This window comes from Neoarius graeffei, chromosome 27 (assembly GCF_027579695.1).
Source record: "Neoarius graeffei isolate fNeoGra1 chromosome 27, fNeoGra1.pri, whole genome shotgun sequence".
NCBI classification, from domain to species: Eukaryota; Metazoa; Chordata; class Actinopteri; order Siluriformes; family Ariidae; genus Neoarius; species Neoarius graeffei.
The window spans coordinates 11,017,871-11,031,576 of NC_083595.1; the positions used below are offsets into that span (position 1 = coordinate 11,017,871).

The following is a 13,706-nucleotide window of genomic DNA, read 5'->3' on the forward strand; positions in this document are numbered from 1 at the left end:
GGTTAGTGGCTGACTGTGATGTAGGGGGCCTGGCGGGGTTTCTGACGACGGTAAATCTGAAAAATAGTAAGCAGTCAGTTTCCCTCCCTCAGCTGGCCAAGGAGAGCAATGACTGTGTTGATGGCCATGTCTGTTAAGTAACACCAAACATTAGGAGTTTTATTTCACATTGCTGGTAATTTATGACCAGTGAATACAGTTGTGGACTCACCACGCAGCAACTGATTGTTCACCTGTCGCAACGGCAGAGGTGAAGCTGAAATGTCAGAGTACAATTTTGTTCACATTTAGTTTAAAACACATCTACAGTACATAGACATTTTTTGTTTGTTTTTTTTCAGTCGTTTATGGCATAAATCAAGGCAATGTATAGTTACCATGGGTTAGTGGCTGGCTGTTAAGTACAAGGCCTGGCGGGGTTTCTGACGGCAGTGAATCTGAAAAATAGTAAGCAGTCAGTTGATCAAAACATCTTCACTTACTTACTGGTATTTTAGTTTCTGGCATAAATAAAGGAAATGCATAGTTACCATGAGTTAATGGCTGGCTGTGAAGGAACTGGCTGGCTGGGTGTCTACTGGCTGACTGGGTGTCTAAAGACGGAAATGAAATCATTATTATTTCAGACAAGTTCTAGGTCTTCAGTAGAACAACAACAAGTGGTACAGATAGTCACCTTCATTAAGGGAGGGGAATTGCCACTCACTGTCCAGCTGAGTGGCGTCAATAGATGGTGGCCTCCTCCCCTTACACCTTGGTTGTGCCTCCTCCTCGCTGTCCTCCTCAAAATACCTTTTGTTTGGACTTTAAAATAAACACAGGACCTTACTGCCACAGCTCAAAACACAAACGAAACTGTACTTGAACTTATAACTGCAAGTTGTGATTTAAAAAGAATTTTTACCGTCTTTTCCTGGGCCCCATCTCACCATCAGACTGCAGGTCTGCTGTAAGGCAGCCTTCCTCCAGCGATCGGTTGAGGCAGGACCTGGCTTTGGCAAAGGTGGCTGAAAGGGAAGGCAGTCTTAATGATATTGGCTTAATGCAATATTGAAGTATTGTCATTGGTTTAATGAAGTAGCTATGCAGCTCACCACAGGTTGTCAGCACCCTGATTTTTGGGTGGAATTGCCATCCTTGTCCCGGGGGGATGGAGTTCATGGCGGGCTTCTCAGCTTTTTGGCCACTATAGGGTGGCCAGTAGCATCCCACTTCTCCGTCCACCTCTACCACCCAGCTGAGCGGCACAACTGCTGCACTCTGGTCCTGGAATTCCACCAAGTTCCAAAGCTGTGCCATCTATAATAAAAATAATAATAAAACAAAGCACTCCATGGAAAGGATAGTTAGTGCCTGCCATCCAGCTGGAGTACTCCAACTGTCCAGATTCTAATGTAAAAGTAAATGTGTTCTTTGTGTGTGTGTGTGTTTTTTTTTTTCTTTTTCTCCCCATATAGGTTTACGAATGGTAACGAAGAGGGATTGCCACAAAGGTCTCTCCATCTGGGAACAACACACATTTGCCCTGGACAACCTCAAGCTGGTCAACGTTAAGGCAGCTGTCTATGCCAAATACTCTGTAGCAGCCAATGCTTTTGGAGGGGCAAGGATAGTGGAAATATGACTCCCTCCTCTTGAATTTCATGTAAACCACAAAGACAGAGTCACAATGTTTAATTATGTTTTTCACCATTACGATTTCATTTTTAATCACTAGGCAATCATCACCCTGCTTTGAAGAAAAACAGAAATCATTGAAATGCACTTTTTTAAATTGCTGGCCGGAACTTAAGTGTTGGGGTAATGGGCCCTCCTGGTGTGGGTGTAACAGCTGTGGTTGTGTAGGTGGTGGTGGAACTAAACGAACTGGCTCCTCTGAAAGGCATTTGACAACCTGTTGTAAAGGTTGAGATGGCTTGCGTAGCATTTTTTTTAGTTTACCCAAATAATTCTCGTAAGGAAAGGATGAGATGTTGTCTAGGGAACCATACAGGTGGTACTCATGTGTCAGATGTATTGTTTGATGTACGCTAAACACAATCTCGTCTTTACCATACACCTCTCCAAAATGCTTCACAAAAGCCATTAACAATTTTTCGCAAAAACAAACCATACTTTCAGAAATGTTTGGTGTGAGTAGCAAAAACATGGCCACAGAAAACAACATGAAGTTTTCATAGAGATCTTGTGGAAGAATGTCCCTCAGAACTACTGGCCCACTGTAAATCATAAATTGCCGCAGCTCTGCCGCTTTCCACCTATCAATTTCGGCGAGTTCACGGGGTTTCCGTGCAAATTCAGCTGGAGTATAGGGACGAAGCTGTATCAACTTTTCAGAGATGGCTTTAATGGCTCTTGTAGGCTGCCTTGTGGAGTTTTTCCCCCTCATCCAAAAATGTATCAACTTTTTCGTAACGCCTAGGCAACATAAATGCATGTAATCTATTGGGAAGGCAGACACCATTTTCACCAGACCAGTCAGAGGACTTCTGTTGATGTGGTGGTCCTCATCTACCATATTTTCAAACTCCTCGTCTGACCTTAGCCTAACATCAGTGTCTGGATACGTCATTTTTTTCTGCCAAATACCAGTCTGATAGCACTTATCGCATCCGGAGTACCCATTATGGCATTTAATTTGTTTTACAAATGCTCGAGCAGGAGCATCACAAATGAAGGATGAAATGGCCACCCTCAGCTTTCTACCTCCAAATGTTACCCCACTGCAAAGCAGAGCAGATAGGTCTTTAACAAACTGCGTCAGATAATCAAACACATTGGAGGGTTTTCCAGGGCCACAAAAGATGCCAACTAAAAACGGTGTTCTGGTGTAATCGCAATCAATCAGTGCCAAAATAGGCCAAAACTGAAGCTTGGTGCTTTTGAAAATAGGGAGACCATCGATGTTAAATTGAAGTCTTATTGTTTGAATAACATCTGGTAAATGGATGGTGCTTAATTTGGACAAAATTCCCTTTGCCAAGCCAAAATGGTAGTATTCCCCATTACCTACAGTCTGTAATGGTACTGCAGGCTTAGTGCCCAATAAGGTCCGAGCATCCTGGGGCAGTTCAGGGTGGCTTGTTCTCAAAATGGTCAACAGAGCAGTAATGGCAATCAAAGGCACAGAGAATGATGCAGCCCAGTGTTTTAATTTTTGGTGAAGCCCTGACTCTTCAAAAGAGTCACCATCAATATGACTGTCACCCTCTGAAGACATGCTACTGCTGTCAGACTCTGCATCACTGCACCCTCCCAACTCAACAGAATCTCCACCATCCTCATCTAAACCCATTGATGATGCAGGCCTGGGAGAGACTGGAGGAGCAAGAGAGACTGGAGGAGCAAGAGAGACTGGAGGAGCTTGATTACGCAGAGCTGACTCAAAATTGGACAGAATCTGCCTTTCTAACATTTCAGTAGCCTTCAAAACACGTCTTCTTTTTGACCAATAAGAAGCCATATTCTCTCCCCTAAAGAAATAAATGACTGCAGTACCTTTTGAGGGAATGTCATGGTAGTGGTCTTCAGGTTCCATTGAGGTAAACATAGGGGGGGACAAAGACAACATTTACGTCATTACATTTGAAATAACCTTACACACACACACACACACACACACAGGTCAAACAATTGTTTTACAGAAAGTTCTGTTTTAACACCAACAATGTTTTAATGCTTGGATTAATGTTGTAATGGCTGCGACCCATCGGCCTACAGTGTTACAAAACTTAGAGTTTAAATCTAGCATGTAGGCCTAGGTTGCATGTTGTTTTGAGCTGACCTGTTCGTTTGTGTAGCCATGGCGGCCATGAACTTCAAAGATTATCCAGGCTACTTCTGTAGTGACCACTTTGTTTGAGGTACCACGAACGAAATTGCTTATATTCCCTCAACTCATACAAGAAACATGCAGAAACAATGCATCTGCATGTTTGTTTCAAGTGGACACACGCACGCACACACACATTTACGCCATTACATTTGAAATAACCTTACACACACACACACACACACACACACAGATCAAACAATTGTTTTATAGAAAGTTCTGTTTTAACACCAACAATGTTTTAATGCCTGGATTCATGTTGTAATGGCTGCGACCCATAGGCCTACAGTGTTACAAAGCCCAGCCCCCACAAGCTAGGTGTAGGCTAGCTACCGGTTATAACCGCGGCCTGTATACTCGATTGAAATGCTTTTTTTTCCAAGACCACAACTATGACCAGTTTTCGGCTAAACAATGCATCTGCATGTTTATTGTATGAATTGAGGGAATATAAGCAAAGTTGGTCGTGGTACCTCAAAGAAAGGTCACTACAAAAGCGTTGGTAGCCTGGATAATGTTTAAAGTTCATGGCTGTGACCCAAACACAAAGCCGCTACACAAAATAACAGGTCGGCTCACAACGACATGCAACCTAGGCCTATGGCGTAGGCGATATGACTGAAGTTCATCTTCTTAAACTGCTTGAAATTGTATTTAAAATTCCCTTTACTAATAGCGACTGAATAATGGTACGTACCAGATGTCCAGGGATGAATGAAAAAGTAGCGTCTATCAGCAGGCCGATCCACAAGAGAGTCGCATTCCAACTAGTGTTGAAGTTAACCTGCAGCCAGTATACAGTAACGCAAATGACGTCATTTGATTTCTCTTCTTGGGCGCTCGGCAAAGTGTCCCAGAAGTGCAGCGAAATAGCCAATCGTGTACGGTTGCTCTGGAAAAATCATAAATATTTAGCCAATCAGCATCGCCGAATTTAATGGTTTTGGGGCGCTGGAAATTTCGCCCCTGCTACAGAAAATGCATCTCTCTCTCTCTCTCTCTCTCTCTCTCTGTCTTTGATGTTCAAAACTAGACTTTTGGTTCATATTGGACAATAATCACACATCTTTCTTGTCATAGTTTGTATTCACAACAAGAGTGTCAACACTGTGTTTCACTCCCCCTCTCTCTCTCGTTTCACAGAAATACACCGAGCTCAGAACACACACACACACACACACACACACACACACACACCTCATTTCATAGTCACTGTCTCACACAGAAATCTTACACTTGCCTTAGAATCAGACACACACACACACACACACACACCACCTCTCTCTCTCTCACTCAGTCCCACACTCACCTTAGCAACCTTCCTCCCTCTCTTTCACTCACTCATTCTCTCTCACACCCACACTCTCTCTCTCTCTCTCTCTCACTCACACACACACTGTTCACACTGTTGATATATGGATTCAGCTGAAATCATACCCTTGCTGTAAACTTCTCTCAAGAACTTGAGTATTGTATTTGATACTGTTCCTTTCCAAAGCATAAATGGAGCCTAATATAGCTGTAAATTTACTTTATCTGTGAAACTGCTGATTTTGAGAATGAAATTAAATTATTATTGTGGAATTGTTGTCATTTTCTGACTGTTCATTTGAATGCTTATACTGGACTAGGCAGGGAACTCTACTGGCACACACCAGCTCCACCAAGAATTTTTTTCACCAGCCACCACTGCTCCGTTTATTCCCAACGAGGCGCTGGAGCGAGAACTGAAGCGCTTCGGGAAATTGGCGAGCGGATTCCGGACGGTGAGTTTGGGCTGTAGGAGCGATACATTAAAACACGTTCAGTCTCTACGGAGACAAGTGTTTCTGTTTCTGGACTCCCCGACTCAAACACTGGAAGCTTCCTTCCGTGTTAAACACGAGGAAGGGTTTTACATGGTTTATGCGAGTTCGGGGAGCATGAAATGTTTTGAGTGTGGGGATGTGGGACACAAGCGGGTCGCGTCCTCACAGACAGCGGGGAGCAGAGCCGGCTGCTGCCGCTGGGACTGTCAGTGAGGAAAGGGGAAGGAATAGGACTGATAGCGGGGGGACTGCAGAGACTGACCATGTGGAGGGGGACAGTGGGGTAGTTGATGCGACTGACCGTGGGGAGGGGGACAGCGGGGTAGTTGATGTGACTTACCGTGGGATGGGGGACAGCGGGGTAGTTGATGTGACTGACTGTGGGGAGGGGGACAGCGGGGTAGTTGATGTACCTGACCGTGGGGAGGGGGTCAGCGGGGTAGTTGATGTGACTGACGGTGGGGAGGGGACAGTGGGGTAGTTGATGTGACTGACCGTGGGGAGGGGGACAGCGGGGTAGTTGATGTACCTGACCGTGGGGAGGGGGACAGCGGGGTAGTTGATGTACCTGACCGTGGGGAGGGGGACAGCGGGGTAGTTGATGTGACTGACCGTGGGGAGGGGGTCAGTGGGGTAGTTGATGTGACTGATGGTAGGGAGGGGACAGCGGGGTAGTTGATGTGACTGACCGTGGGGAGGGGGACAGCGGGGTAGTTGATGTGACTGACCGTGGGGAGGGGGACAACGGGGTAGTTGATGTGACTGACCGTGGGGAGGGGGACAGCAGGGTAGTTGATGTGACTGACCGTGGGGAGGGGGACAGTGGGGTAGTTGATGGTAGGGAAGTGTACAGTGGTGTGGATGTTGTGACTGACTGTGAGGAGGGGGCAGTAGAGTGACTGATGTGACTGACGGTGGGGAGGGGGACAGCGGGGTAGTTGATGTGACTGACCGTGGGGAGGGGGACAGTGGGGTAGTTGATGGTAGGGAAGTGTACAGTGGTGTGGATGTTGTGACTGACGGTGGGGAGGGGGACAGTGGGGTAGTTGTTGTGACTGAAGGTGGGGAGGGGGGCAGTAGCATGACCGATGTGACTGACAGTGGAGAGGTGAACAGTGGTTGGCCAACGACATCTGAATCTGCTCCACCTGCTCAGGTTGAGTCCGCAAGCTCCGCGCTTGGAGCTACGGATACCGGAAGTAGTGTTCCAGTGGAGTTGATGGAGGCTGAACAGAGCAGGGTGGAGCCGGGAGAGGTCGGTGTGGGGGGGTCTGAGCAGGACGCCGAGTCTCCGGTTTTACAGGAGGCTCTCAGACCCGACAGTGAGACAGAAGAGGTGACGAAGCCGGACCGCTGTTATGGTGACAATGTGACTGACATGGACTGTGACTCTGACTCTGTTTCTATAATGGACAGCATCTCTCAAAGCGAGGACCTCTATTCATTAGAGGAAATTAATAACTTTTTGGATGAAACTTTTGGGAAAAAAAAGCAAATGTTAAAGATTATTTTCCCAATGTTGAAAACTTTATCAGATCAGTTACCACACTTCAAAGAGTTGTTGGAATGGATTTACTAGATGGAAAAAAAAACCATTATCGGTTAAAAAAAGCACGTTACTGGTCTGAGGAAAGGTTTAAAAAAGTCCAAAAGTAGAATGATTAAGAAAATGAAAATTAGAAAATAAAAGTTTTTAATGGCCGCACAGCACTGGGTGTTTTATCTCTACTGGTTCTTTTTATCTGTCTCTTTACATTTCCGTCTCTTATCTTTCAATATGCAGGGTTTAAGAGTCGCGTCTTTAAATATAAACGGGGGAAGAGATGAACAGAAAAGAGTTTTATTATCTGAAGTAATTAAAAAAAACTGGATATTATTTTATTACAGGAAACCCATAGTGACGAGTCGAATAAAATAGCCTGGGATTTATGGTGGAATGGACAATATGTTCTTAGTCATGGGACAAATTTTAGTGCAGGAGTTGCGATTTTATTCTCTCCTCTTTTAGATATAAACATCGTGTCCAGTACAGAGTTGGTGAAAGGTAGAGTTCTTATGGTAAAAGTTTAAATACAGTATTTTACTCTTAGTTTTATCAATGTTTATGCACCAAACCAAGGCTCTGAACGTGAAGAGTTGTTTAATTTATTAAAAGAGAAGTTAAGTTTTAATGATCCAGGGGAGTGTGTTTTAATGGGGGGAGACTGGAACTGCTGCACAGACTTTACATTAGATAGCACTGGAGAGGAACCACACATTCACTCCTCGTCCATTTTATCTCACTTTTTAAAGAGAACTGATCTGGTTGATGTGTGGAGAATGAAGCGCTCTTCAGTCCGACAATACACATGGGTGAAAATATCTGACGGTATTGCTTGTATTGGTTCTTCTGGTAGTTTATTTCCTTGTAATTTTAATGTGTATACTAAGTAGTTAAATCTTATTTTTTCTACAGTCATATTTTGTAGTTTAAAATATTTATTCTCATCCATGGGCGTCGCCACCATTGAATGTGAAGGGGACGTGTCCCCCTCACATTTCATAATTCTTCATTTGGACCCCCCCCCCCACACACACACACATTTAACATAAAATATGAGTTCACCCAGCGCCGTTTCTATTGCTTCGTGAAAGAATCCATTCCACTGGATCGATAAGAGAATACACAGACCACTGAAAATCCACTCCGGGTTTTCCGGGCGTTCCCTACAACAGCTCACTGCGCGCGAGGGAATCTCAGCGCGAGCGGAGACATTTTTGGTGCAGCTGCTGGAAAGTGGAGGAGGTGACGTCAGCCCCATTGCCACCTCACAATGTCTTGCTTTTGCTAAAACCTTATTCTTTTGTGATCTGCCCTCAAAATTAACCCTAGGCCACGTTAAATTAATGTTCAACTAAACAATGAAATAAGCTTAGCCTAATGGGGTATTCTTGGTTGATGATGAATTGTTTGCAGTATTTGCTCCTCCCCAGACACAATGGACATAAGGACATTCTTTACAAAGAAGTGGAAAGTCAGTCAGAATTTCCCCACAGGACAACATTTCCCCACAATGGAAATGTTAGTTCAGTTAGCTGGTTAGTCAATGTTAGATGTATCAGCTAGTTTATTGTTAGCTATCATTTAATTCAACCCCAGTATGCCTACCTTACTGTAATGCCAAGAATGAGGTCAAGTCTGCTCTGATGATATTTATTGATTCCTTGTTGTGATTGGAAGAACTTGTTTTGTCTGGTCTTTGCCAGTTTTCTGGAAAGTAAGATGGGAAATCAGTGTATGGAGAAGGAACAGTAGAAAGGAAAGCAATGGAGAGAGATGGATGTTATTCCAGATGGATTGTGAAGGAAAGGGGGATAAAAGTTATGAAGTGGTAGAAATTGTGGTGGCACCAATGTAAGGAGTTCTATCTATAAATCTATTTGTTATACTAATCTGTAAATGTTACTGTAGTACCACCATTGCATGTAGGTTGACAAAACTGCCCTTGTTCATTGTGTGAAGTTCTCTTTTATGTGTCATTGCTTGACAGTGTGATTTTGTGTGAAAAAAGTAAAATGCACCCACTAAAGTCACTGCTGGTGGTGAACAAAATTGCACCTGTTCATTGTGTGAAGTTATTTTTTATGCGTCACCGTTGCTTGACACAGTGTGATTTTGTGTTATGAAGTTTGCATGATGCCATGTCATGCCTGTTCATTGTGTGAGATTATGAATATTCTTATTTTTAAACATACAGTTGAGTGTCACTATTGCTTGGCACAGTGGCATGTTGTGTTACATCTAAAACTAAATAAAAAAGGAAACACAATATAAAAAGTAAAATGCACCCATAAAGTCATTCTCTAGCCACTTTATCCTATTCTACAGGGTCGCAGGCAAGTCACTGTTGATGATAAATTGTGTCACATTCATCTCATTATCTTAGGCAGAGCAGTGGGTTTAAAAACAGGCTGATGAATATATGGACTAGTTAAATGAGGACTTATTGTTGAGTCTCGAAAATAGTCATTGAATTAAGTGACTTTTGAAGGTAAAATTACGTGTTTAACAACCTGTTAAAAGTACACCAGAATGCAGGAAATGGCATCTAATTAATTAAAAATTTTTGGGGGGAGGACCCCCCGCCAGTATGTCCCCCCCACATTAAAAATGCTTCTGATGCCCCTGCATATGTCTATTTTGCATAAGTATTTAAGGCATATTTGCACATTTGCATAGTGCATTTTTACATGTGTATTTTGCACAGAAGCATTGCATTTTAACTGTTAATAATTGTTGTGTGTTTTTTCTATTTTTCTATTTTCAAAGGTTTTTCACCTAAAGAGAAAATTAAAGACAAAGCTAAAGGAAAAGTGCTAAGAGCTAAAGAGAGAATTAAAGACTTAAAGAGGTAAAGACCTGTTAACTGTTTCTACCATCTATCTACCATTGCAACTTTATGGATGTGCCTTGAACTTTAATAAAAAGAAAAAAAAGAGGAAAAAGAGGAAACGGAAACAGTTGTCTTGTCGACTCCTTTGAGTGAAGAGTTACCCTAAACCTCCACCAGATGCTACAATCCTTTATTCAAGTTGGGGAAATTGCACAGAAATAATCAAACAAAACTGACACAACTTGACACATGGTCTACTGGAGAAGTTATTCTCAGATGGGTCAGGACATGATTTGAAGAATATTCCCCGAAGCCTCAGCAATCACAAGCAGCAAATGAGTGAAACAATGTCAGTGAGATTGTGTCTGTGTGAAGTCGAGCAGTTCATAGTAAAACCCCTGGAACAGCTGGACCTTCAGGTTCTTTATCCAACTCGGACATTTACAACTTAATCGGATTCACAGAATCAAGTTTTCACTCTGTGGCTCTGTTAAAGTTCCCTCTTTCATGCAGATAAACCACAATTCTTACTGATTAATAATAACTACAATAATAATCATAACATTTTATTCACATAGGATTTTCAGGACAGAAACTGCAGCTCAAACTGCTTTACATTAAAAGATGAGAAAAAAATACATCAAGATAAAAATATTTAAGAATTTAACCTTCAAGTGAATAAATTTGCAGTTTATGTTGAAGTTTATTTTGAAATTCTATTTAAAATGTGTGCATGTGACAAATACTTCTTCATAAAATGACAATCAAGATGTAGAGCACTTTACAAGACTTGCAATATTGGGTGTGTGAGGGAATTTTAATGGATGAACATTATTATTCTCTGTGTTTTTGTATGTTGAACTAAAGTGGCTTAGTTACTGAGAAGAGATGTTTTTCCACATGCTGTAATCGCTTTTCTGTGGCCTTAGTGGTAATGAGCAGGGTGCTTGAGTTCGTCCTAAATACGCATCTTCTCATGATGTAATCACCTTTCCTGACCTCGGTGGTGATAAGCAGGGAGCTTGAGCTCTCCCTAACTCGCATCTGCCTGCACATACCAGAGCACGCCAGGTGCACTCATTAGTAAAACTTCATAGAAAATCTTCAGCCAATCACGTGACGACACAAGTAGTGAGCGAATGCTTTCAGAGTATAATAGATAACATTCCTAAAACGCAACTCAGAGTGCGCGTACTCTCGGCATCATCAGAAGTGATGTCTTCTTCTATTCTTCTCTTTCCTTTCCTATTTTATATATCTTTTATATGATCTACTGTAATAAATAACTGAAAAGACAACTGCTAAGCGTTCTGAAGTGTTTATTAGAAATTTCCATTACGGGTGCAGTGTTTTTTAAAATCTATACTCCTTCTTCTTCTTCTTCTTCTTCTTCTTCCTTCTTTTCTTGTTCTCGTCACCGAACAGCGTCTTGATGGCTTCCTGTAAGAGAAGTGCACAAGGTCAGAAACGACTCCTGAACGTTTTTGATCTCTGTGTAAACTGTGATGTGACGAAAGATTTCATTAGAAATCGAATACAAAATATAGTTGTGTGTCTCAGAACTGAATTTCAGCAGATGTCCAGTTTTTATTAAAAGATCCTCACCGGCTTGAGACCAGCTTCCCTCGCCTTCAGGATCGCGTCCATTTCATCCACCTACACACAGAGAGGGAGAGGAGGAAAGAGGGACTGGTGGGTGGGGTTTTGTTTCCACATAGCCAAAGTTAATTCATCATTTCAATATCAGACGCTTTTAAGAATCAGAGATGAAACACTCTGTAAACTGCTTGAGTGTGTGTGTGTGTGTGTGTGTGTGTGTGTGTGTGTGTGTGTGTGTGTGTGTTGGTGCAGTGTGTGTGTGTACTGTGTGTGCGCTCACTTTGGCATACAGGAGCTTAGGATCGCTGATCATATTCATGATTTCATAATTGTTCTGGTTCCCTGCAAGCATCCAGGTGATCTTATTTGCCAAGTTTGGGTGGATTTTCTCCACAAGAGGCAACAAGTGATCATCTGCAGACAGACAGAGAGAGTGAGTGAGGTGTGAGAGAACAGAAATCGAGTGAATGGTCCCAGCCATCCAATCATGTAACATGGGCGGGGTTCAGGCGCCAGACTCTTTCTATTCTCGATTATTGAGGAACAAAAGCAAGATGAGTTGAAAGCAGATGCTTGGAGAAGTTTTTGATCTCGACAAGGAAACACATCGCAAACCATAATGGGGGAGAAAAAAAGGTACCCTATGGGTCCATGTGGCTACTATTTATAAATAAAATAGTTTTCTGATCCCATGTCCATACAGTAAATATAGCATATATACACGTTATCAATTCTACTCGCCTCATCTCTTGCAAGCATCACCAAGCTGCGAGCAGCATCAGGGCTTGGAGTGTTTTGGTTACCATGTTTTGTTTAGTGTATTTTGTTCTAAATGCAGTGCTGTGAACTCGATCTATTTTCAAAATAGTACGAAAGCACTTGTTCATGAATTGTCTTTGAAGCATTATTTAGAACTAATGAGCACATTTTGTTTCACAAGTGGAGTGTAAAGACTCTGAAATAAAAAATACAATTAAAAAATTGAAGCCAATAGCAGAAGTTTGATATCGGCTTCTCAAGCTATCTTCCAAAATGCTAAAAAAAAAAAAAATCTCTCAAAACCTTTCATTTGACCTTTCAGAAGGACCAAACAAAAGCCATGATAATCAAAAAGGTACATTTTCTTCAAATGAACACCACTTACTCGATATCGAATCAGTAGCCTTGGTGAACCACAAGGTGAATTTCGTTTATCTTTTTATCTGCCCATTATCTTACAACACTACGAAGTTATAACGAGGTTTCTCTTATTCCATTTCTGGTTCTGATTGGTTCTGAAGTCTATCAAGAAGTAGAACGGGTAATCGAACTTGATCAGGATAAGTGCTGATTGGTTACGAAGTCTCATTATTGTTACACTCATTCTTACAACACGATGACATAGTGGCTACTGCCTCGCTTCGCCTCTTTGAGGCAGTGGCCACAAAAAAAACAAAAACAAACAGTGGATTATACGCTGAGCTGCAGAGCAGGAGTGTGTATGAGCCAGATGTTGGTGTGTGTTTTTTATGTGTGTATGAGTGTGAAACTCACGCGCCATCTGGACTTGTTCATCTACAGGACATGATTCCAACATGTAGATGGTCAGCCTTTTCCCAGCAGGTGGTGATGTGGGTCCATCCTGGACACAGAGGAACTCATTCTTCTTCTTCTTCTATTATTATTATTATTATTATTATTACGACTCATTACTCGTGTTTTGTTCTTACTGTTGCATCCTTGTCTGGCTGAACTTCACTCACAGGTGACACAGCTGTAGGAGGCACTGCATCAGTTGTAGCTGGAAGTTCTTTTGCAGCTGAAACTGGAACCACAACTGGACTGCTGTCCCCAACTGCAGCTGTCTCAACAGCTGGGACGCTTTCCAGCACTCGCTCAGCTGAAGGAACGAAAACACATCACAGCTCATTCATTTCAGTGAAAAAAACATTATCGGTATCAATTATACTATGTGCATGCAGTCAGATTCAGAAGTACTGGCATCCTTGGTAAAGATGGGTCAGAAAGGTTATGAAAATTTGAATATTATATATACACACACCAGTGGCGACTGGTAGTCTTTCAAACAAGGGAGGCTGGTCGGTTACGATATTT

The 13,706-nt window shown here is 42.4% G+C and overlaps 2 long non-coding RNA genes across 2 annotated transcripts; both read right to left on the minus strand.

Moving 5' to 3' along the window:
* LOC132874917 (uncharacterized) lies at nucleotides 1-595 on the minus strand. The gene is made up of 4 exons (XR_009651725.1): nucleotides 531-595; nucleotides 378-437; nucleotides 212-256; nucleotides 1-56 (listed from the first exon to the last, which is right to left on the minus strand). It is a non-coding gene; the product is annotated as an uncharacterized LOC132874917 (long non-coding RNA).
* An 11,347-nt stretch (nucleotides 596-11,942) lies between these two features.
* Nucleotides 11,943-13,486, minus strand: LOC132874919 (uncharacterized). The gene is made up of 3 exons (XR_009651727.1): nucleotides 13,322-13,486; nucleotides 13,146-13,233; nucleotides 11,943-12,026 (listed from the first exon to the last, which is right to left on the minus strand). It is a non-coding gene; the product is annotated as an uncharacterized LOC132874919 (long non-coding RNA).
* Between the last annotated feature and the right edge of the window lie 220 nt (nucleotides 13,487-13,706).